At 39.3% G+C, this 24926-nt stretch overlaps 1 protein-coding gene and 1 long non-coding RNA gene across 2 annotated transcripts in view; one reads left to right on the forward strand and one right to left on the reverse strand.

Annotated features, from left to right (window-relative positions):
- Window positions 1–24926, reverse strand: part of LOC124156973 — a 158337-nt gene that overhangs the window by 121484 nt on the left and 11927 nt on the right. The gene's annotated exons all lie outside the window — the stretch shown is intronic.
- LOC124156974 lies at window positions 8804–11523 on the forward strand. Its single transcript, XR_006864491.1, has 4 exons — window positions 8804–9053; window positions 9173–9368; window positions 9483–9564; window positions 9833–11523. It is a non-coding gene; the product is annotated as an uncharacterized LOC124156974 (long non-coding RNA).

The following is a 24926-nucleotide window of genomic DNA, read 5'->3' on the forward strand; positions in this document are numbered from 1 at the left end:
TTACAAAAACCAACATTTCCATTTTTATTGCATTTTACCTTTACTTGACAGTTTCTAGTCCATTCTGGTTCAGTTTTGGGTGATTTCTTAGAATTGTCACTAATTACAACATGAGGGTGAATAGAGCTTAGAGTAACAACAAATTTTATCGATTTTCCCTAACAAATGGTAAGTGTAACATAACCGTTTTTGTACAATTTATTTGGAAACAACTCTTCCTGAGAAGCTTTTATTCCGGCAGAGATATCCTTCTTTCTCTTATTTATGGTAACCAAAAAGTTTGTACCCTTTCTTTTTCTAGTAAAACCAAGCAAAGTGATGTGAAATTGGCCAGTAGTGATATTTCTGCCCTTGGTCCAGTAGGTCCGCATAAATTTCGTAGCATGATCTGTAAAGTGATTGCCAGCTTGACGAGAGTCGTCCTTGCCAAGGTAATGAAATCCGTTTATTAAATAATTACTATCCTTATCCCCTACAAGCCAGTATTTTTGCCCATATTTATCAGGCTTTGATGCCATGAATTGCGTGAATGGGCATCTAGCTTTGTTTGGAAACAGCTGTTCGTCAAAGGTTATGTGTGGCCCAGGCTATGGTTCCACAGCATGGCCATCTCCTTCTCAGGTAGGATCTTGAACGAGAAGGCATCGTCACTTTGAAGCCTGGCCAGCATCACGTCGGTGCACAACATCACGACTACGCATAAATTTCTTCTGTCCAATAGCCAGTGTTGATCCATGTTCGTCTAAAACACAATGAGGAACACACCGCTAATACCGTACATAGCACATACAAATACTCAATCGTGTGTACATGCTACGATGTTTTTCCGTCCGTTAATGATCTTCTGTATTTGTAACATATAATTTATATATTCCAATTTAATTTTTATCGATTGTGTATCTAAATTAATGAGCCCTATATTTGTATTTTGAGCACAACTTACAGATCTCTGGACAAGTAAAAAAATATAATTATTATTAATGTTCTTTTCTTGTTGCATATGGATGTCATACCTTTTCAAATCGCCCAATTCGGATAAAATTTGTCGCTCAACATTTTTAATTTTCCTGATTTTTTTATCACTTGTTGCCTACAAGTAGACAATCACAAAACGCTATAAAAAAATTTACAAGCCTAACTTTTTCTTTGACAGACATTTTTAAAAGGGTGGCCAGGCAAATTTTGATGAAAAACTTGGTTTGCGTAAAGATTAATTTCAAAGGTATTTTAAAAGTTATAAGAATAATTAAATTCAATCCCTTTTTAGATATTGACCTGAGAACATCGACGTTAGGAAGCTTTTGGCATTGTTTTACGAGCTCTAGAAAGAAATGAGGGCATTGTCAGCGCTAAAAATTGTGCTGCAAGTAGCTCTTTAAGTATTCAGCATAGAAAAAAATTTTATTGGTCAGTCTCATCTCCTTCATAAAAATTTATGATGTTAAGAAGTTAGTATTGACAAATTTTTTCTGAGTTTTTACGGAAAGATTTTGACTAAGTGTTTTTTATGATAGAAAATTTGTAAAAATGGTTTCCTAAAATGAATTTCCTGCTAAACACATTGGTTTTTAAATTATTCTGATATCTTTTAAAATACCTTTGAAATTAAACTTCACGCAAACCACGTTTTTCATCAAAATTAGCCCGGTCGCCCTTTTAAAAATGGCTGCCAAAAAAAAGTATGGCTTGTGAATTTTTTCTCGAATAGGGTTTTGTGATTGTCTATTTGTAGGCAACAAGTGATAAAAAAATCAGGAAAATTAAAAATGTTGAGCGACAAATTTTATCCGAATTGGGCGATTTGAAAAGGAATGACATCCATATGCAACAAGAAAAGTACATTATAATAATAATAATAATAATTTTTATTCACCGAAGTGGCAATATACATTGCATGGTTTCGTCACAAAATCACTATGATACAAATTACATAAATACAATAATACAAATTACATAGAATCATTTAAATAATCGCTAATATCATAATAGGCTTTACCTGCTAAAAAATTACATAATTTAACTTTGAATAGGGAAGGGGGACAGCTTTTCAATTCAGATGGAAGTTTATTAAAAATGATGGATGGAGTGTGATGAGGTCCCTTGAGAGCTAGAGATAGATGGTGACTTTTGAGGTGAACGTCACATTTTGAGCGAGTGTGGTAGTCATGCCATTCATGATTCCTTGGAAAATGCTCAGGATGCATTTTAACAAAAGTGGCACAATTCAAGATAAAAATGGAGGGAAGTGTTAATATTTTTAGGTCCAAAAAGATCGGTTTACCAGGAGTCCTCTTAGGCACTTGAACCATAGCTTTCAATGCTTGCTTCTGTAGAGAAAATAATTTTTTTGCATGGTGTGAAATTCCCCAGAACATAATACCATAAGATATATGAGCATGAACATTAGCATGGTAGATAAGTTTGAGGGTAGAAAGAGATAGAAATGGGGCCAGCCTTCTAAGCATAAAAATACCAGTGCTAACTCGATTCATGATGGCTTCAATGTGTGGTGTCCATTTAAGGTCGTCTGAAACCAGAAGACCTAAAAATTTAACACAGTTACTTTGGGTAATGGGCTCATTCATAAGATTAAGTTGGTGATTAATTATAGGTGTGACACTCTTAGGGTGGAAATCCAAGAAAACAGTTTTGTTAATGTTAATTGATAAATGGTTGGTATTGCACCACTCAGCCATCCTGGAAATTGAAGTATTGACAGAATTTACCAGATCAGAAATATTTCTAGAATGTGACAGACATGAAGTATCATCAGCATATAACACAACATCCTGTTGAGGAAACAGGTTTGGTAGGTCATTAACACAAATAATAAACAGGAGGGGGCCAAGTATGGAACCTTGGGGGACCCCAGTATTAATATCTAAAGGAGAAGAGAATGAGATATCATTACTATACTGTGAGCGGCACGTATATTTCACAATTTGTTTTCTACCAGTTAAATATGATCTTATCCAGTCCAAGGTTTTTCCTCTCATTCCAATGTTGGCCAGCTTAAGTAAGAGAATATCATGATTGACTCTATCAAAAGCTTTTGACAAGTCATAAAACACTCCAAGTGAATGTAAATTTTTGTCTCGGGCATTATAGATGGAATTTAACAATTGATATGCGGCAGTAATTGTCGATCTTGCTTTTCTGAAGCCATGCTGTGAATCATGTAAGATATCTTTTGATTCTAGATAAGAAATGATACGGGAATAGAACACTTTTTCGAAAATTTTGGAAAAAGCAGTAAGGACAGAAATTGGTCTATAATTGTTGGGGTCTGAAGATGAGCCTTTTTTTGGGATAGGAGATACTATGGCTAGTTTCATGCGAGAGGGAAATTCACCACTTAGGAAAGAGGTGTGAATAATATCAACTAGTGGACTTGCTATATAATGAATTACAGTTTTAATGATCGGCATAGGGATGTCATCAATTCCAGAGGACCAATTGTTGGGGAAGGAGTTAACAAGCTTAATGACTTCATGTGCATCAGTGGGCTGTAAGTACATTGAGCAGGGAAAAGGGGTGCGAGATATGAAGGCCGCAGAATTTATGGTGGGGCTTCGAGGAGAATTACAAAAGAGTTCATTAAAACAATTAGCAATAACATCGGGATCAGATGTGGACTGATGATTGAAATTGATAGTTGTGTTGTTGACACAATGTGAGGTAGACTTAGTATTATTCTTAATAACTTCCCAAGTTGCTTTGGTACGATTTTTCGAAGTAGAAATGTAATTTTCATTGATTACCCTTTTGTGCTCAACCACCTTAAGTTTAAATCTTTTTAGAGCCATATTATATGATTCCATCTGGTCTGGACATTAATAATAATTATATTTTTTTACTTGTCCAGAGATCTGTAGGTTGTGCTCAAAATACAAATATAGGACTCATTAATTTAGATACACAATCGATAAAAATTAAATTGGAATATATAAATTATATGTTACAAATACAGAAGATCATTAACCAAATAAAATAGATTTTTTTTCAGATACTTCAGTAGTTTCTTCTTAAAGACCGAGGTCCCACTCTCATTTTTCACCTCTGGAGGCAACCCATTAAAAATCTTCACGCCTATGTGTTTAGGACCTAGGGCAGTATTTTGAGTCCTGATAAAGTTTTGATGCAGGTCTTTACAAGTTCTATTGTTGTGGCCGTGGTAGTGGTCATTCGATGTGTACTGAAGAATTTTATTTTTTTACATGCATGTTAATGACATACATAGATATACGGAGTGTCCCATTTATCTTGACCACCCAAAATAACTTTTTGTCCAGATGAAAAATTCAAAAATGTGTCAAGCAAATGTTCTTAAGCCGTCAGGGGGACATTAATCAGCATGATTGCCTCCCTCGTAGCTTTATTATTTACAAAGATATGAACAACGGTATGCCTTTTTTAAATGGCACCCTATATTTTTTATTCTGCAATTCATTTCCTCTCCGAAAGACTTATTAAAAAATGTAGCACAGTAACCATTAACATAAACACAGTGTTATGAAAAATGAATGACTCTCTAGCGCTTAGTGCAGGTACGCGGGTATTGGAACTGCTGACGTTGACGGTGAACAAATGAAAACATAGCAAAATGCACACCAAACATTCAGTCAACCATCGTCCATTGACTTGCCGAATAAAAAATATAGGGTGCCACTTAACCCTGGAATGCCGGAAAATTGGCATACCCCAAGAATGCCGGGAGGGTGTCATTTTGACACCCATGTTCTTATAAGCGTGTTATGTAGCACATGCCCTTGGTCCAGTAGTACCGCATAAATTTCGTAGCATGATCTGTAAAGTGATTGCCAGCTTGACGAGAGTCGTCCTTGCCAAGGTAATGAAATCCGTTTATTAAATAATTACTATCCTTATCCCCTACAAGCCAGTATTTTTGCCCATATTTATCAGGCTTTGATGCCATGAATTGCGTGAATGGGCATCTAGCTTTGTTTGGAAACAGCTGTTCGTCAAAGGTTATGTGTGGCCCAGGCTATGGTTCCACAGCATGGCCATCTCCTTCTCAGGTAGGATCTTGAACGAGAAGGCATCGTCACTTTGAAGCCTGGCCAGCATCACGTCGGTGCACAACATCACGACTACGCATAAATTTCTTCTGTCCAATAGCCAGTGTTGATCCATGTTCGTCTAAAACACAATGAGGAACACACCGCTAATACCGTACATAGCACATACAAATACTCAATCGTGTGTACATGCTACGATGTTTTTCCGTCGTAACTGAAGTAATACAATGCCCTAACCATAGCCTGGACCGCACATAACCATTGACGAACAGCTGTTTCCAAACAAAGCTAGATGCCCATTCACCCAATTCATGCCATCAAAGACAGGAATATCATTTAGTATTGCAATATTTTTCTCTGGTGTAACACGTGTATACGGTGTCATTATCAAGACTAAACTGCCGATGCAAGTCGGTAAGCACGTCTCGACTGATCGTGACACGCCAGCAAGCCAGTCTGTCAAACTCCACGCCAGGCAACCAAACACAGAGGCTCGGCAGAAGCAAACTGCATTGTTGCGCAATAGGGTGCCTCGTTTTGCCACTTTTTTTTTAGGAGCGAATCGTAATACCCGGCAAAAGTTGCGTATCTGGGTGGGTATTACAGATATGATCATTTTTCAAAATCGGTTAATATCTTCTGTTTGCCATTTTGTCTTGAAATTTTGAAATTTTTAGCGAAAAATATAAATAATTTAAATTTGGTTTTAGCAAGCACTCATTTTTTCCAATGGAATAAAGCAATGATCTTTCCTTGATATTTTAGACCAAAAACGCTAGCTCTATTGCTTTTAATTATCGAGAAAATGACCTTTTATCGTGTCCCCTAAAGCACTTTTGTGGGATAGGCAACCCGCAACAATAATTCTCTTTTTATGCCATGCATGCGATAAATGACGCGAAATAGTTTTTTTTTTTTAAGTCCAAAACGTGGAAATCATGTCTGAAGTTGTCAAGGGTAGTCACTAGGATGAGATTATGCTCTTTTATGCCATCGCCGTCTGTAATGACTACGCATGCGATAACATGCGATATTTTTGTGCACAAAGATATCACTGTTATCAGTTTTTGTCAAGGTATGCGCCATTCGGAAAAAAGCATCTATTCCAGCAGTTACACAAACCAGAGTACTTCAACTCATCTCACACTACACGATGAAAACCATAGGGCATTCTTTGTGGATCAGCGATGTCTAAGAATATTCCGAATTGGAACTATTGACATTCCTATGCCAAAAAATGCAAGCAAGGGCTGAACTAAATCATTTAAATGAGAGGCATAAACTCAAATCACCTGAATCATCGGTTTTCATATTTGAATGATTATGAATATTTTGAGGATATTTAAAATTGATGAGGAAAATCATGACGAATGGTACGCTAATGATGTAGCATTCACCAAACCAAAAGAAAGAAAGAAAGTCCATATTCAAATCAGATATGACTGAGACTGCCATAATTCCCTAGAGATACAAATAGTGTAAGTGAGAGGGCTGGTGCACACACTACATGTACTGTACTTCACGCAGCTTTAAAAGCTGGAATTATAGTTCAAGAGAAATATAGTGTCATATCGTCGGCATTCTTTACAGACAAGAGCAAAATTTGGCATTCTAAATTAAAACGTTCTCTATATCTGAAGCGCTGCTTTAGGGATGATTGTCAGGTAACTTAGTTTCAAAACAGCCAGAATGTGAAAAGCTCCCAGTGGTGTCATTTCATCTCCTAAGTTGTGACTTGCTAAACGACAGCCCAGAAGAAATCTAAAGTCATAATAAGGAACCGAAGTACTTAGGCCGTTTTCCAATCAACGTAGTATACACTCATTCCCTTGTTCCCTTTCTTTCCCTTGCACCCTTACTAATGCTCTAGTGGCACCATAAAGTGTGAACAGAAATAATGCAAACTATTGACAGTAACAAAATGTGACGCACGGGGTAGTGTTGGAACATCTGGTGGTTGATTTAAGAATCAATTTCACCTTTATACTTATATTTTTGCATTTGGAGAGCAAGAATTCACAATGCCGATATAATATTACGTAAAAGAGCTAGCATAATAAGCACAAAATTACTTAACACTCCAGTTCAAGATTTCTTAGTTTTCCATTGCCGCCATTGACCACAGCTAACAGAGTTCCTAGTTCTTATACATTTCTACTTAGATACCTACTACCAAGAAATTCATCGAAATAGTGACATTTATATTAAAAGTCTATGCAGTGATGCAATGCAGGATCAGGACTCGATCTTCAATCGCCCATAGTGATCGTCACGTCTGTGAGACCATTCATAGATATCCTAGCCCAGGAATCACCGAGCAGTAGTTCATTCATCCATCCAAACAAAAGTGTTTCCCGCACTCCCAGAAAATCTTCTTTTTGCAGTGATAAGATATCATAGACTGACCGTCCGACAAGAGGCACTGATGAAAATTCTTAGAGCTATAGAACATGAAGCAGATAATTTAAATCATTGCATAAGATGAAAAATTCTTCCCCATTTGATTTTTGTGGCCATGCGGATTATGGAGAAAGGATTCATTGTGTAGTGATCCGGAAATGGAAGATTTCCATTTCCAAAATATGCATAAACATGTTGTTGTGTGACGTCTCAGAATAGCCAGCTATGACAAAGTATGCCTCGGGATTTGCACCTTTTCAATTTTAAGAACGCCTAACCTTCCTCTTCCCCTTCCTCTTGGACGAAAACATCCTGGTTCCACTTCACTATATAATGGCACGGTGGAGATGCTATTAGGTCTGTCGCACTCACGATCTCACTCAGTAACTCACAGTTGGAGTCGAAGCGCAGACCTTATGTCCCGTGCGACCGAAGCGCCTCGCTATCCACCCGTGCCGTCACCAGCAGCTCCTCTCCTTCCCAAGAATTTGGTAGTATACTAAATTTTGGCTATTCTAGATGCACTGACTCATAATTACTTTATGTATTGAATTGATTGGGAAACTGGGATTTTAAAAGGAAATAAACTTTGGGTTAAAAACTTCAAATACTTGTTGAGACGTCAAAACTGCTGGAATGACCGGATGATAGAAGGCTGTATGCCGTGGCTGCTGCTCGGGCTTAGCTCAAGGATAAATTTAAAGGAAATACGCTCCACAGATGGTAGAGTGGGTGGATTCCCTAAGAAATTGCTTGAGAATAAGATTGGTAGGGCGCCAGGTGCATTCATTCGATGCACCGCCAAAAAAAAGGGAACAGTTTTACAAGAAAGCAGTCACAGAATGTAGGCAATTTAAAAATACATTATATTTAACTATGGTCGAAGACAATTTGCAGAATTTTAGCTTTCACAAAAACGATGTCCACACATCACACAATTTTTGAGTTGGTCGTAGATGAGGTAGTTCTTCAGGCATCAAAATTAAAACATAGGTCACATCCACATTTACAATGAAAGAAAACTTACTCCTCATAAGGCTCTTGACATTTGTTCAAACAAAAATAAAATCTTCATGGCCAACTTCTGTCATGAAAGAGCACATGTTGAGATAGGAGAGAGGACTCGGCGGCAGATTACTGCCACATGGACAACACCATGGTCAGGAGAGAAGAAAAAGAAAGGCTTCAACCCCAGATAAAAGCCCTTCAACGAGAAGAACATTGCAAAATCAGGGAGGAGGCAAGCTTGACAAGAGTGACCTAGGCATGGAGCTGTATGGAGCTTACCGATCACGGGCGGATCGGACGACGCGGTGGGAAAGACCTTTCTTCACGCGACGCCAGAGAGAGAGAGAGCCATACAGGGCGCACTCCCCTTCCCGAAGTTGCCCCCGCGACGCTAGCGCCAGGGCAGTAGGCACGTATGGAAGGGTACTACATGAGCTCTCTTGGAATTTGGAAGGAAATTTCGCGCATGCGCAGTAATACAAACAGGCAGTTCAAATTTGGGAGGCCGAGAAGGAGGGTGGTGGAACCGGCGTTAACGGTTGTTAACGGTCGCCGGCGGATTCAAGCAGGGAGAGCATCTCAGGAGGCCAGATATTTGTGAACAAGGTAAGTGATCCAGTGTATTGTTTCAATGTTAGGTTCGTTGAAATTCGGCCGTACTTTTCACTAAGCGTGAACCTAAAATATTGTCATTGAAATCTTTATTATTCATTATACCGTTTCAGATTATCACATTCGCCATCCGATTTGGAGCAGTTACATGGCTGCCGGGAGTATATGGAATTGACGAAAAGGCAGACAGTTTTCAAAAATGTCGTCAAGATCAAGTGAAGAATGCAATTTTTAATATCGGGCTTGATTTAGTGAAACTACTCCCCAGCTCTCACAAGAAGAAACCTTTAATATTACTCGGGCATTGGCGTGAGTATTATTCAGTGATTTGAATACATCAGTTAATTATTTAGTCTGTTTGGTTTTTAGTCTGTTTTAAAAAGTGGGTAGGCCTGCTAAATTTCCATTTGCCTTTTCTCTTAGATTCCCCATTGGATGCCGCTAGAGAGGTTATAATGAAAGAAGTCCCTTCCACCTCCAGTGGGATATATACCTTCTCTCTTGCGTGAGTATTATTCAGATATTTGAATACATATGTTTATTATTGAGTCTGTTTTGTTTTTAGTTTGTGTTAAAAAGTGGGGAAGCCTGCTAAATTACAAAATGTTCTTAAAATCCATAAAATTAAATTTTTATCACACACATGCATTCAGGATTGTAATGATGAAGTAGCAATTGAACTCTGCCTCTAAATAAGACCTTTTCTCCTCATATCTATTTGATAGACAACAATGTCCCTTATTTTTATGGCAATTTCCATGCTATTTTTCCAGCTGCAAATGGAGATCTGGGAGTCGAAGCCGGGGAGACAGCTGAGCTCCTATACTTCTTCGACAGGCTTTTTGATAGCATAAATGGTGATTCCCTGAAGCCACCTGCTGGGAAGCCATTACGGTGTGCAGTGTCTCCTTCATCTCAGCATGTGCAATTTTGGGGTGAGGCTCAGAAACTCCTGCAGTCAATAGTGTTCATTCATGGGCAGAAGGAGAGTAGGACTCCCTCTTTAATTAATTGGGGTAGGACTAGGAAGTAATATTAAGGCCCTTTGGCAAACTTTACACAGCATTGGATTTAAGAACCTTACCCCAAGGAATTTAAATCCAGATCCACTTGAAAATAAGTGTGGGAGCATTCGAAGCTATGGGTTTCGATATGATGCTCGAACGTGCTTCCAAGTCGTGCTTCTGCTTCCACTTTGATTTCAATTTCATTGAAAGGTTATTTGTTTTCAATATATTTCATTTTTCATAAAATAGTGGTTTTCTATTATCATTTGTATCATGAGTATATCTGTGTTTCATTTAATTTAAATTTCTAATGTAAAACAAGTGGGTCATAGATGTAGTTCACAAGTCCTACCCCAAGTAATTGTTTCATAGGATTATGATTAGGGATGTGTCGATTCTCAATACCATTGATTCCTATACTTGGTATCGGTATCGAGAATCAATTACTTTAGGCATCGACACATTCCTTAGGATTATAAATTTTGAACATGGGTGGCCAATCTAATATCATTAATAAATCTATTTTTAGTGGTGGTACTAAATTGAACCTAAAAACTGATCAATACAGAAGAATTAACTAATTTTAAAAAAACTTGTACAGATAATCAGTTATCTTTAAACATACACCTATTACTGGTGAAAATGATCGATAACCAATATAATTCACCATTTACTCGTGGTAATTGACGAGTACTGACGGATTTTGCCAGTATTTATAATTAAATTTTTGTAATTAAATGGCTTACAACAGTTACATTTGTCATATAGGTTGGCCATCCCTGGTTCACTTGGTGATTTATAATGTTAGGAGTTAGTATTGGTGCTGATAACACTGAAGCCTGCATGTTGTGTTTTCACAACCACTTTGTGATGCTATTGTTATAAGCCTTCCTTCGAATGCTACTTACCTTGTAAGTTTAAAGTGTTATCAAAATACCACTTTGCAAAACTGAAATCTTCTTGTATTTAAATATCCACGCTTTGATGGCTTTCATGATAAGCCTAATTCAAAAGTATTTTTTATGAATGGTAATGAGTGTTATGATGTGACTTTCCAACACTGAAACCTCCTTGTATTTAAACATCCATATGCTTTTATGGCCTTCCATAATTATAACTGACTTTAATACGTGATATTTTATGGGTGGTATTGTAATATGTAACTTTCCTAAAGAATGTTACTAACTGTTACTTGTATTTGGTGTAGAAGTCTTATTCATATTAGCGCTTAAATTCATGATGCGCTAGGATAAAAACTTAGTATTGTGCTTTATGGGATGTATAATGAACTACTGTTATTCTTAAAATTTAACTCGATTTCATTGTACCGCATTTTAACTTTGCATGTGTTACGACATGATTTGGATGTTTGCTTTCATGTTTTGTGGTTTATTTCTGATATCCTGCTTGTAACTACATGATATGTGATTTTTGAGCAATAAAACAAGTACATGTTATTTTGTGTTCTCATTTTCCCTTTCGAAATACGCGGCAATTGAGGTATCCTATAAAGTAGGCATCTTGCACTACGAAAGGGGGCGGGGCTAAATCGCTCTACTGCTGATAGTTCCCTTCCGCCCACAGTGGCGCTACAAACGCTGGTCCCGTTTTTTAGTATTGAGTGTCCCATGTATGGAGAGAGCTAGAGAGCCTCACGCATGCACGTCCCGGCGGCGGAGGGGAAGGAAAGGAGGGGAGAAGAGGAAGGGAGGGTAGTGAAGTGAAAGTTTCCGCAGAGGCGCCGGACGCGGGCGAATCCCGAACTAAAATTTCCGAACTCCTGCAGGAGTTCACGGGTCCCGGAGTGAACCGTGACATTGTGTGTGATAACTTGCTTCCCGACACCAAGGGCAAGAACCCACACGCAATTTGAGGCGTGCGACCTGCGACTTTTCGAGGAGGTGGGCCACACCCTTACATAGCTATACAACGAAAAATCAACGTCAAAAATAGCTTAACAGTAATTTAGCATATTTAATTTTGCGTTCAAGTAAAAAAAAACATTTTCCATTTTTGGGCAGCAGGCAAAAATTCGGTGCGTGCCGATCAGCCGCTGGGTGCACTTCTGCCGAGTCCACGAGATTGCCTACTTTACCCTGGGTTCGGCTCCATTCAAGTTAAAGCTCGATCAACTCACAAAATGTTCGTGTGATTGGTTACAATTTACCTAAATTGTAACGTTAAAGCCTCAATGTCGTAGCGGAATAAACTGCTACAAAGTCGTTGCATTTTTCTCAGAGCAACGGTAAGAAGGCAACATGATTTGCCTCTGATTAGAGAGATCGATTCAGTTGCCTTTCAGAATATTACGATGGCAGAGAAAAGAAGTTATTACACTGCCGCTTTCAAAAGAAAAGTAATTCAGTGGAACCCCGATCTATCGTACCCATATTGATCATTTTCCCGCATTCATCGTCCGCCGTTTCTGGTCCCAAATAAAGTTCCATATAGGCAATGCAATTTTTTCTCGCATCTCCGAAGTATAGCTTTCCCGCAATGATCGTTTGAAGATCGTGGTCCCGACGTATAATTTTCCCGCATCCATCTTTTGACGAGCATGCGACGAAATAAATACAATGTGTCATTTATGGCTAATAACGACAGGAACATAGATTAAATCTTCCCCACGAAATGAAACTACCATTGGGAGAAGCTCAAAGCCGTGGGATAGTGACATAAGCGCATTTCCCAAGATCCGCTATCCCCCTCCATTCTGCACTCGCCTCCCCCCTCTGACGCTTTCCTCTTCTCCAAAATCAAACAAAAGGTCCCAGCTAGTGCAGGGATCGTATTACGAAGACCTTAGCTTCAAAAAAAATATCAAGTTACACGAGAACAACAGAAACGCATTTCACGCCCCCCCCCCCTTTTCTCACCCACTGACCTTTTTCAGCCTACCTGCTTCAAAGTTCCCAGTTTCTGGAGGCCAACCGCTGCATGAATCACCTATTAGCTCAAAAGGTGTCTAACAATGAATTTCGGCAATTGGTATTATTCTTTTATTAGGCTGAAATATTTGCAATGTGCTCGTAGTTAAAAAAAGAACGAGACCAAATACGACGTATTTCTAACGTTATCTAAGTATTTATAAGCAAGGAACTAGTTGGAAAAATACGATGGTGATTTTCGAGGAAACACTATATCCTCGTAGCTGAGCTTCTCGGCAGTTAATGCGGCATTTTTTTCCGAAAACAGGTATTCAGGTTATTATCAGTTGTCAATTTACGAGTTATACCATAAGTCTCACTTTTCAGAGTTACTGACGAAGGGATATCTTCTTAGGATATTTTGTTCCTCCCTACTAGCAATCCGAATTCATCCGCCCATCTGGCACTACGCTAATTAGAAAAGAATGGGTATCTTTGGGACAAAAAATTTCATGGCGCAGTCATATGGCCATGCTTCACCCTCTGCAGTATACTCTGCGTACGCCGAACGCGATAGCATATCTCGTACGAGTGGTTCCATACTTTCCAGGGTGGCTTGCCTTCATGCCACCGAGTGTTTTCCGTGTGGGTTTAATAAAGTCAGGTTTCATTATCACTAGTTTAATTTAATTGGTCTTCGGACCATGGACCCTCCGAAGAAACAATTAGTTGAATCAACAATAAGACCTAAGTGTCTCGATAAAGTACCACTATTCCTGTCATTACGCGCCAAAAATCCTGAGTTTCCTGGGGCATAGGCAACCTAGCCAAACATCCCCGCATTGAACGTTTTCCCCTAGAAAATTTTTTCCCCATAGTGGAGTTCCAAAAAAGGGGGGGTCGTCTTAGAATCGTGTTCGTCTTAGATTCGTGCAAATACGGTACTTGGCCAGAATATTCATTCGCCGTATATCTCTGTCACGCAGTGGCAGTGGAACGGACAGTAAAGTTTGCCTCTAAAGCGGCTACGTTTTTAAGTGGGAATAACGCCAGGGATGGCTGCAGCAGATCCACTTTGATTTCTCGGGAATTTCTGCCAAAATATCAATTGAAATCTCAAACTATCACAATTTTTCCGGACGGTGACGATTCTGAACAAATAAACTGGTCTGCATTACGTTGGTTGGGTGGATGAGGCGGAGGAGCCCAAGGTGCAGCAGCCACCTCCACGTGGTGGGCTCTGGGTCGCTTGGCTACCGTTTCTATGGATAGGTGAGCAAGGAGCTGCACATTTGCTAGATCATACTAAAATATAAAACCCCTTTTCTACCGCAGGGAGATGAATTTGACCCTATAGGGACATAAAAACCTCTAGTTAATCCAGAATGATAGTTTCCTCCTTCAGAGTATCTTACTACACAAAAATATGGTCAACATAGCCGGCGATGGCATAAAAGAGCATAATCTCATCCTAGTGACTACCCTTGACAACTTCAGACATGATTTCCACTCTTTTGACTTTTAAAAAAATCTCCTTTTCTTGCATTTTTTAGCATAGGGATGTCAATAGTTCCAACTCGGAATATTCTTGGACCTCGCTGATCCACAAAGAAGTGGTATCTACTCTAGGGTAGAAACATTTTTTCCTTATGACAGACACATTTGGGAAAGTTGGCACTTTTGCAGAAGGCTTTATCAAATACATAGTTCCGTTGTCTCCTTAGTAAAAGACTTCAACAAGTCATCCTGTTTTTTGAAGTACCACTTCACTCTATAGGATTTAATTTGCCCTATCGTTTTCATCATGTAACGTGAAATGAGTTGAAGTACTCTGGTTTGTGTAACTGCTGGAATAGATGCTTTTATCCAAATGGCACATACCTTGACAAAAACTGATAACAGTGATATCTTCGTGCACAAAAATATGGTCATTACACAAGGCGATGACATAAAAGAGAATAACCTCATCCTAGTGACTACCCTTGACAACTTCAGACATGATTTCCACGTTTTTGACTTTAAAAAAAAATTATTTCACGTCATTTATCGCATGCATGGCATAAAATGAGAATTATTGTTGCGGGTTGCCAACCCCACAAAAGTGCTTTAGGGGACACGATAAAAGGTCATTTTCTCGATAATCAAAAGCAATAGAGCCAGCGTTTTAGGTCTAAAATATCAAGGAAAGATCAATGCTATACTCCATTGGAAAAAATGAGTGCTTGCTAAAACCAAATTTAAATTATTTACATTTTTCGTTAAAAATTTCAAAATTTCAAGACAAAGTGGCAAACAGAAGATATTAACCGATTTTGAAAAATGATCATATCTGTAATACCCACCCGGATACGCAACTTTTGCCGGGTATTACGATTCGCTCCTAAAAAAAAAGTGGCAAAACGAGGCACCCTATTGCGCGTGTCACTACACTTATGTTTCACGGAAAATAATGGTCGTCTCACTAAAATTTGGATCGTTTCAAAGAAAATCATTCGCAAATAGAGCGGCATATATAATTATCTTATGAGCTAATAAAATTTCGAAAAAATGATAACGAGCTGATATTTATTGAAAAAGTGTAAAATATAAACAATCATGAGGATAATATTTAATTCTAAAATACTAATTTGGCTAGTATAATCAAACTGCATCCCACGAAACACCTAATCCGAACGAATAAATGATAAAATATACTGGGTGTCAAAATGACACCCTCTGGCATTCAAGGTAAATTTGAATTTTTAAGGTGGAAAAAAGAGAGGGGGGTATCCCTAGCGCTGTCGTCTTATTAAGTCCTAGAATTGATTAAAAGTCATGAAATATTTTATTCTACAACTCTCTTTCAAAGCCAGCTGTGAAAAAAATGTTCGCGTAGGGTGTCAAAATGACACCCTTCGGCATTCTAGTGCTAACCCTTAACCAGTGACGTGAAATTCTTGTAACACTAACACTCTGGGAGACTGCAATAAATCAAAAATTCATAAAATATTGCTACGCCATTTTTATTTCTTTGTTTCATTTTTCTTTGAATGCTTAACTATTCTTAAACTTATATTAAAATTTTTACACTCCCAACATGAACCAATTTGTCATAAAAAATTGTGATTTGAAGCAGGATCAAAAAACCGATGCCAAAAACAATTGAGTTATAATTATTGTACTTATGTATCAATATTTCGCCAGATTCAAAAAAAGGCCTTAAATGTTAAAGTTGGAAGGCTAAGTAGTAAGTAGCCATGAAATTTATCCCGCTTATTCCTTTTCTTGATGCATTCTTAGTAAGTGACGTGCGGTCTCACAGACCGCTAAACAGAGTTCAGTTGCAAATTTACATAAATTAATAAAAGGAACGTTAAATTTTAAGAGTGGGATGCCCTTGTTATGCAAAAATATGAAGCTAACGAGAATTATAGATACTTTGAAAATATTCATAATTTTAGAAACGCAGCCGTCTCTCAGACCGCACGTCACCGGTTAAGGGATAAAAAAGACATACCGCTGTTCATATCTTAGAAAATAACAAGGCTACAAGGAAGGCAGTCATGCCAATTAAAATCCCGCTGACGGATAATGAAAATTTGCTTGACGCATATATTTGAATTTGCATCTGGACAAAAAGTTATTTCGTGTGGTCAAGATAGATCATGGGACACCTTGCATATGCAAGAAAGTGTCAGGATACACAGTTTTCTTTTAAAGGTGCATCATGGGGGGCATTGCACATCAGCCTTATAATGCGCTTCTGAATTTTGAAGATTTCAGTAGCATGGGGAGAGCAACCCCAAAACAGGATACTTAAAATAATGAGAGAGTAAAATTCATTAGTAAATGGACAATACTACATCATTATTTATGGTGTTCCTGATGCTTCTTATGAGAAAGCATGTTGAACTAAGCTTGTTGCGCAATTTACCGATGTGCTCGACCCATGTTATATTTTTGTTCAAGGTAACTGACAGGGTTGATAAAAAGCATTATCTTTTTCAAAAAAATCATTTTTGTTGATTTTTTTTATTTAAATCAGATTTTATTGATTTAAATCGGATTTTACTGATTTAAATGAGATTTTTATGATTCTCCATTCATCAAAAATTCAGTTATTTGCAAAACTAACTATTTGGGCAGCATATTGGAGAATGATCGTTTGCAGAGACAATAAGAGGCAACATACTCTAAACTTAATACAACATTTAGTCAATCAGGGGAGAGAACTATGGAAATGCCAATGGTATCAAATTAAAAATTACACCAGCATAATATAAAATTGCCATTGGAAGTATCAAATGTGCTATATTATGTTGTTCTAAAGCATATGAAGTTTAGAAAAATTCTGTAATTGCAACTTTGTATGGTGCCTACGCTTAGAAGTTAAATCAGAAAACAATTTTTTTTCAACGGATACACTAGTATTCTAACCAAAGCCATTTTTTTAAATTTTCATTTTACATGCATTCCTACAGTATCAATTCTATTTAAGAGCCACCACTGAGCTGATAACTGTCGATTCATTGTACTAATTAAGAAATAAAAATCAAAATTATACACTTACAGCTTCCTTTTCTTGACTCTTTAAAAATCAAACATATAGATCACATTATGATTTAAATCACTTGATTTTTTTAAAATAAAAATCAAGTGATTTAAATCAATCAACCCTGGTAACTGTACAGTAAGGGAGATCGGGTTGGTGTAGTGGCTAGAGTGTTGGCTTCCCACCCGGCGGGCTCGGGTTCAAATCCTGGTGGAGGCAGAGAATTTTCAGAGACTGCCCGCTCCCTGCTTGAATGATTTGTGGAGGACAACACTCCGTCCATCGGATGGGACGTTAAGCCATAATCCCCTTGGTGCCTTTCGATAAGAGCAGACTAATGCCGACACTGAGTTTCTCTCTACCCTTCCTTACCTGCCCCATCCCTCGTGGCGCAAATGACCTCAGCTGTTGGTCGCCTCCTCCAAAAAAAGCATACCAACTTTACAGTTACCTTCTAACATTACAGCTGGAAACAGCTAAAGCGTAGCCTTCAAAAGGACGCTCCAAATATTCATCTACGCCACAGAACGGTGCCGAATCAGGATGGTGGATTCAACACTCTTGAAGAGGGTAGCTCCTGAGGTTACAGCACCAGAAAAGTTTGGCGCTGCAACCAGAGAAGTCGTGCAAGGCAGTTATCCTTGGGACAGGTTCACTGACCCATTGAATCAGGAGCAGCCATAAACGCATCGACACCCAAAGTGAAAAGGTACTCCTCAAAACTCACAGTTTGTGCAACATAATGATCATTATACTTTGTTTTGGAAAGAAAGATTGGAGTGAATAATAATAATAATTTGACATGAATTAAGACATTGCAATATTTCCACTGAGTTTTATTAACAAGTCTTGAGATAAAGTTTGGCCTGGTATGCTATGCTAGCATTACGAATATCTTGTATGATGTTGGGCACGATATGGTAGAAGTACCACGTCCATCGTCAGAATCGGCCGTTAAAATAAGGAAGAGAAATAGATGAGAGGGGTTTCCGTGCCATAACTTTCGTTCAAATACTGCTATTTTCAAACGGCGCACACGATTCAAAAGAGGGAATATGCCATGCACACGATCAGAAGACTCGGAAGTGGATATTAGTCACGTGCGGAGGGAGAGAATGGGCTCCCGGCCCGACAACCGGCAGAGCACGTCAATTGACATGCTCCGTATATCGGTGTGGACGGGACCATGTCAGTTGACGTGCTCCGTGTTGAATGTGTTAAAGCATCATATACAACTGCTAAATTTATGACAAATTCAGAAGAACTGAAATTTTTGCAATGGCCTGCATACTTAGACCTTTCTCCAGAATCTCTGTATTTATCAGCAGCAGCTTCTATGAAATGTTTGACTGCTGACTGTAGAAAATGCTGTGGACTCCAGTACCCGATTGGAAATTTCTTTACAGAAATTCTTACAACAATTCTGTAAGACTTGTAGGATTCTATAAGTTTTACAGAATTCTTATAGGATTCTATAAGTCTTTGTCCTTGCTTATATTCTTATGTATATTTAATGCTTTTTCTTTGATGACTCACTGGGATGCTGCTCTGATTCTGCCTCTCAATCCAGAGTGACAGCCACTTCTCCATTTTTTCCACGGTTTCAGACCGCGTTCGATTTACTTTTGCAGCGCTTACACTCGTTGCGCATTTAAAGCTACTTTTAATTCTCCCTGCATTGGAACAAATTGTCCTAACAGTAGCTTCGTGTAGATCCACGGCACGCCCAATGTCCGCGATGCGCTCTCCACGTTCGAAATGTTCCACTATTGCCATCTTCGCTTCCAATGTAATAGTCTTTCTCCTTCTTTTCCTTGGCCCATCACTCGTGGCAAATATTACACGTTTTGCACTCATGTCCGGAAGTTTAGAATTGGTTTTTATGCGGTAAAACCACTGACAGACGAGCACTCGGGATTTGAGGGGAAACCACGATGCGCCGTAAAGACGTCACTAGTGGGAACTACCGTATAAGCGCGTGTAAGAGGCGCACCTTTTTTCCCAGACATTGCAGCCGAAAATGGGGGTGCGCCTCTTACACAAACTTCTTATCTTCCCCCCTCCCCTTCACCGGTCGCAAGTCCAAGGGGAACTGAGTGGCCTTGGTTTTCAGCGTGAGTCAGTCATCTGAAACCCTGGGTCAAAATCAAGCGGCAGGCAGGGGAGTTTCTCCCTTTGTGACGTATTTTTAAAATGCTCCTGTTTGAATTTCTTGCAAGCATCGCGCCGTCACGTCGGTGCCCCAGAAGTGAACATTAAAAAGATCGTGCGGGGTGATTCGCTCCGGAGCGCGCGCTACATTCACTGCCACGAGTGGGCATCCCGCGGCATTTATACTGCATACAGTAATCGCTTTTCAAACGTATAGAAACGCGTAGTTTTGAAGGACATACCTGGTTAATAGTCAACATTGTCTTGCCGAGCAATTTCCATTACGCTGAGCACCTGATATTTCAAAATTCATCTTCAGACGCTAATATGAGGATTTTTCCAACTGAAAATTATATTGGTGTCAAAACCTGCGGTTAAAAAATTCCAACGAGTGTGTTCATTGTTGGACTAAATGGTGGATAGAAGAAATCGGAAATGCTTATAAGTGAAGAGCGCTGAAGGAGAGGTCGAGGGGAAGGAGCACGCTCCCTCCCCTCCGTATTTCAAGCTACGAGGCTATGAGCGAAGGAGGAAGGGAAGAACACGTCCGATCTTGCATGTGACGTCGTTGCCTTTAAAGCGAAGTGGCGAAGGCTCAGCAATGTGATATACGCAGTTTGCGTAGCCTGAAGTTTCCAGTCCGTCTCGTCTTGTTTGAATGCGCTTATGCTACGCTTGTTTCTTCCGAAATTGTGCTGTTTGGACTATGTTGAATATTAGTACCCTTGTTTTAGCTATAAATCTTTGTGTCAATCAATTAGAGCTCAAAAAACTTAAATGCTGTCAGATATACATCGCGTTAGGTCTAATTCTATTTAGAACCTCGTGCGTGTCATACAATTGCTGAAAGATTTCGAGATATCTTCGAGCTCAGAAGGTGACTCACCTAGAATTTGACCTCCAGAAACTCGGAGAATTGAACCTGGTAGACCAAAAAGGTCAGTTGGTGAGATGGGGTAGGGATGAAACACGTTTCCATTGTTCCCCTTTAACTTGATATTTTCCTATTTTCCTGTGGAGTCTCGGAAAGGAAAAAAAACGGCAGAGGCATTGGCTGATGGAGGGCCGAGTGTAGTTCCGTTAGGCCCCTTGCACACAAACCGATTTTGGACGGCCGGTAAAATATCGGCCGACATTTTACCGGCGAAGCGATGCTTGCACACACGCCGGATTTTTACCGGTCAAACGATAAGTTGCTATCTATGTTTTTGAGCCGGCGCCGGGGATCCACAGTGACAATGGCCGACAGATAACCGGCATTTTGCCGGTGCCGGCGCGTGGTCGGTACGTGTGCAAGCTCCAATGCTCTCCGATTGTTCGCTATTGGAATGTGGACGGCCGATATTTTACCGGCCGTCAAAAATCGGTGTGTGAGCAAGGGACCTTAAATCTACGACGTGGTTATTATCCTACGGCGCTGAGATTGCCCCGATTGTTGTCCAATCTCTTGGGAAGGTTCATGCTATGTGCCTATCGTGTTTTGCCTTACAATTTTTCACGGATGCAATTCTATTGCAGTACTCCTGCGAGAGCTTTTAAACAAAATTGTTCGTGAGTAGGACAAGCAACGTAGAGCGATGGCGTATGCGAAGAGAGGATCGGAACTCTTTCTACTCCCTCTTATGCCGCTATTACCGCCGCAGTTATCAAAATTTCCTCTTTCAAATAGTACTGAAAGAGGAAATTTCGATAACTGTCGAAATTCCGGGCATACGCCTGCCACACCGCACGATAGGATAAAAATTGTCGCAAAATATTTTTCTTTATAATTTCGATGCTCAAAATAGGGGTGCGCCTCTTACACGTGTGCGCCTCTTACACAAGCTTATACGGTATCTATCCAACTCGCGGGGTAAATTGATACAATTTACTTCTCTGTTCCATTTCAGCACGAGGTTTTTGAGACATCAAAATGCTCGCATTCGCTGAGCTAACTGGATACTGCGGATGCCTTTTTTTCTTCTACAAAATGGAAACTTAGTATAATTTCACGTAATCCTGTGATACCGATATGCTGGAGGCCGACAGTATAACCCATTACGATGTTTAGATATTGATGTCGTGGTCTGGGCTCAACAAAAAAGAATAAAATGTGTAACATGAAGTTATTTTTCATTTCGCAAAGGATTTTTTCTCAGATTACAGGCATTTGAATAGCTTTTTCCGACGGCACTGCAAAAAATTTGGATGTCACACTCGCGCACTCGGCGATCAACTCCAATGATGTTATGATTTTATGAGGGCCAATGTAATTATTACAATTCTTAAAGTAGATGACGTAGGATATTTCTTCCCGCTTTATCCTTACTTAGTTACTCAAAAAAGTAGGCTTTAGTGTATTATATGCATCTGAAGTTAAATTAAGCGGGAACTTAGGTCAACTTCAGTAAAAGTGATTTTTGAGGACCAATCGTGTTAAAGCGAATATCGTGTTAAGCGAATTCATGTTAAGCGGTGGATACCTCAATCAATATTTTGGGTTAATTATATATTTGGGTTATAATAAAAAAGAATTATTTGCAAAAATGAAAGAGTTCCGAAAAAAAAAGGCAAAACTGCTCTTTTGACCCGAGGAACTCCCAATGTTGCGTATACACAACGTTTTACTGACGGCTAACTAAAAACAATAAAAATATATAAAACAATAATTTGCCTTATTTGAGTCTGTTTTATTGCTAATTCATCAAAATATTGGGAATTTTTAAGTTATTCACATGCTTGGGATTTAATGGGTTAATATATTTACTTGTTTCAACGAGTATGCTGGCGAAGGATTTTATGTCTTTGACAGACAAAAACAAATTGTTATGCGTAAATTCTGCAATGCAAGAATTGGCTGAATGTGTAAAGATTCCTGCCAGAAGCACCAAGCAACAGCTCTTCAAAAAAGCAAGAAAGAGTCACCGAAAGCTAGACTATTGACGCAACGGGTTTCACTGCAACAATGTTGAGATAAATCAAAAAAAATCAGGCTGGATAGAGATCAGCTCAATTATGGTTTGACCGAAGCCATTAAAAAGGCTTATATACCACTCGTAAAAATAGAAAATCCTGCTCTAAAAGGTTTCCCCAAGAAATACTGCCCAGGTAAGTTTCTCAAGTACTGATACAATGTGTCTGTGGTTAAAGGACTATCTGCAAGCATGGTTGTATGTGATATGTACCATATGTTCTTCCTTGCAAGGACAGGGGATGTGTCATGCTGACAACTTTCGTACCAAATATGTTTTTGCTGCAGGTGTAAATCAGGCTCAGGTGTAAAAAAAGCTGTTTATGATAAGCAAGTTTGTTTAATATGCAACAAATCTACTGACTGAACTGGGAAATATGTCTCCACTATACTTATAAAGCCACATCATGGCTCAAGTAAGCAGTGCATTTATGTAGGTGGAGTAAAGGTTTTGGAGAAAGCAAGTGGTGCATAGTGTGCCAGGGCAACACTGAAAGTGGTTGTAGACTGCAACGTAAGGTATGAAAATGTAGTGGCAATAGTTACAGATTCTGCCCAATATATGCTTACATGTGTTCACTCTTTAATTATACCTTTTAATGAAGACATGGTACATATACAGTGTTAGGCTCACAAACTCAACTTGGTAGCCAGCATATGGTCTACGTTACTTCAGGAGCTCCACACATGTGATACACAATGCAAACTTTTGTTCTCAAAAACTCACAAAAGAAAGTGTCGATACCTGTCGCATCTGAAAACCAAGTATCCTAATGAAGAAATAAGTGCAAAGTTGTTCCAAATTCCTGTTTTAACGAGATGGACAAGCTGGAATAAGTCAGCAGAATACATTAGAGATTATTGTGAGGACTTTGCTCAACTTTGGATGATGAGAGCCATACTGTGAACTACTTCAAGAAGCTTACCAGGGTGGATATCCAAGTCGTTAAAGCGATGACAACATTCCTTTCTGAACGCTGCAAAGGTATTATTGATTAAGATCCACCCCTTACCCACACCCCAACTCTACGTTGCCGTGTGATTGGGCACATCCAGTCCACGGGATGGAAGAAGTTTTTCATCACTCTCTTGAACCGCTGAATGCTGAGGCCCCATAAATCAGCCCTCTGCCTTGTACCGTGCTCACACGATCGGGGGCATTGAGTTCACCCCTCTATATAGTCCGAGAATTGTCTGAGGACAGCCACAAGGGCATAGTTCGGGGTATGGGGTGAGGTTTCCAGGTAAGAATGGGAAATGCCTTCGTTACTTGTAAAAAAAAGAATGCTTCCATGAAGAGAGGAGGCGGAAGGGACAACGACCCTGTTTTGGTGATTCGAAGGAAGGGCTTGTTTTGTTTTTTCGGGCTTGTTTATTTGCTTCATACGCATGTGACAACTGTTGTATGACTAGGCGAGAGCGTGAGGTGCATTTTGGGGCCAGTGATTGGCTGCAATCCGTGCTGGTGGAGGGTTCTACAGTCCTCCTATTTGCTGTGTCATTGGGCAACTCTCGCTGGCCGGACTGTAGTCAGAGAGTTTTCTGGAGAGCGATTGCGATAATATTTTACTTAATTTACAAAACCTTCAATGCCTCAGAATATAATAACCCTGGGCGGTTCATATGCCTGCGATAAAAGCATCGCATGGGAACGGATTAGCGAGGATGCATGTGCTGATTCACAAAATTCGGAATGGAGTATTATTTTTGACAGAGGAGTCTTATATAGGAGCTTTGAATCATTGCCAAGAGATTCAAAGGATCTGATGTAAGAAATAGTAATTTTTAATTGTGCTCGCATAGTACATAGCCACTGAGGGTAACCCGCATCTAAGTTGAGCCATTAGTTTAAACAAATTTCAGGGAATGTGCAGAAGTGCGTCACAGTTCTGCTGATATGATGTGAAATTTTGAATTATTAAGAATTTTGGAGAGTACGAAGAAGAGATATTGAAGATTCACTATGATTGGTCTCTAAGAAGATGGCTTCTGCTATCAGCACAGAAATTCTGATTTCAAATTTTTTTTACAGTTGATTACTCGGCGGTGCTGAGTCCTCGTTCGATAACCTAAGGTTTATTGTTATCTTACACCATCTTGGTGATAATTGTGATTTTCCTACATGGCAATAGCTGACAATGTCTTGATCAAACTACATTCCGATGCACATATGAAATATCGAAATAACTTCGCTGGATAGTATGCAACGGCAGGTAATGTTGCCCTAGTTTTCCATAAGTCGGAAGTCAATGTAAGTGTGCCAATCTAACTACAACAGTGTTGCGCTTTCAACTTCCATACCTCACACTGGAGGAGATGCAGGGGGTTTCACTACGATGTTAACTCCCACGCTTTAAGGCC

Source organism: Ischnura elegans, chromosome 4 (assembly GCF_921293095.1).
Source record: "Ischnura elegans chromosome 4, ioIscEleg1.1, whole genome shotgun sequence".
Taxonomy (NCBI): domain Eukaryota; kingdom Metazoa; phylum Arthropoda; class Insecta; order Odonata; family Coenagrionidae; genus Ischnura; species Ischnura elegans.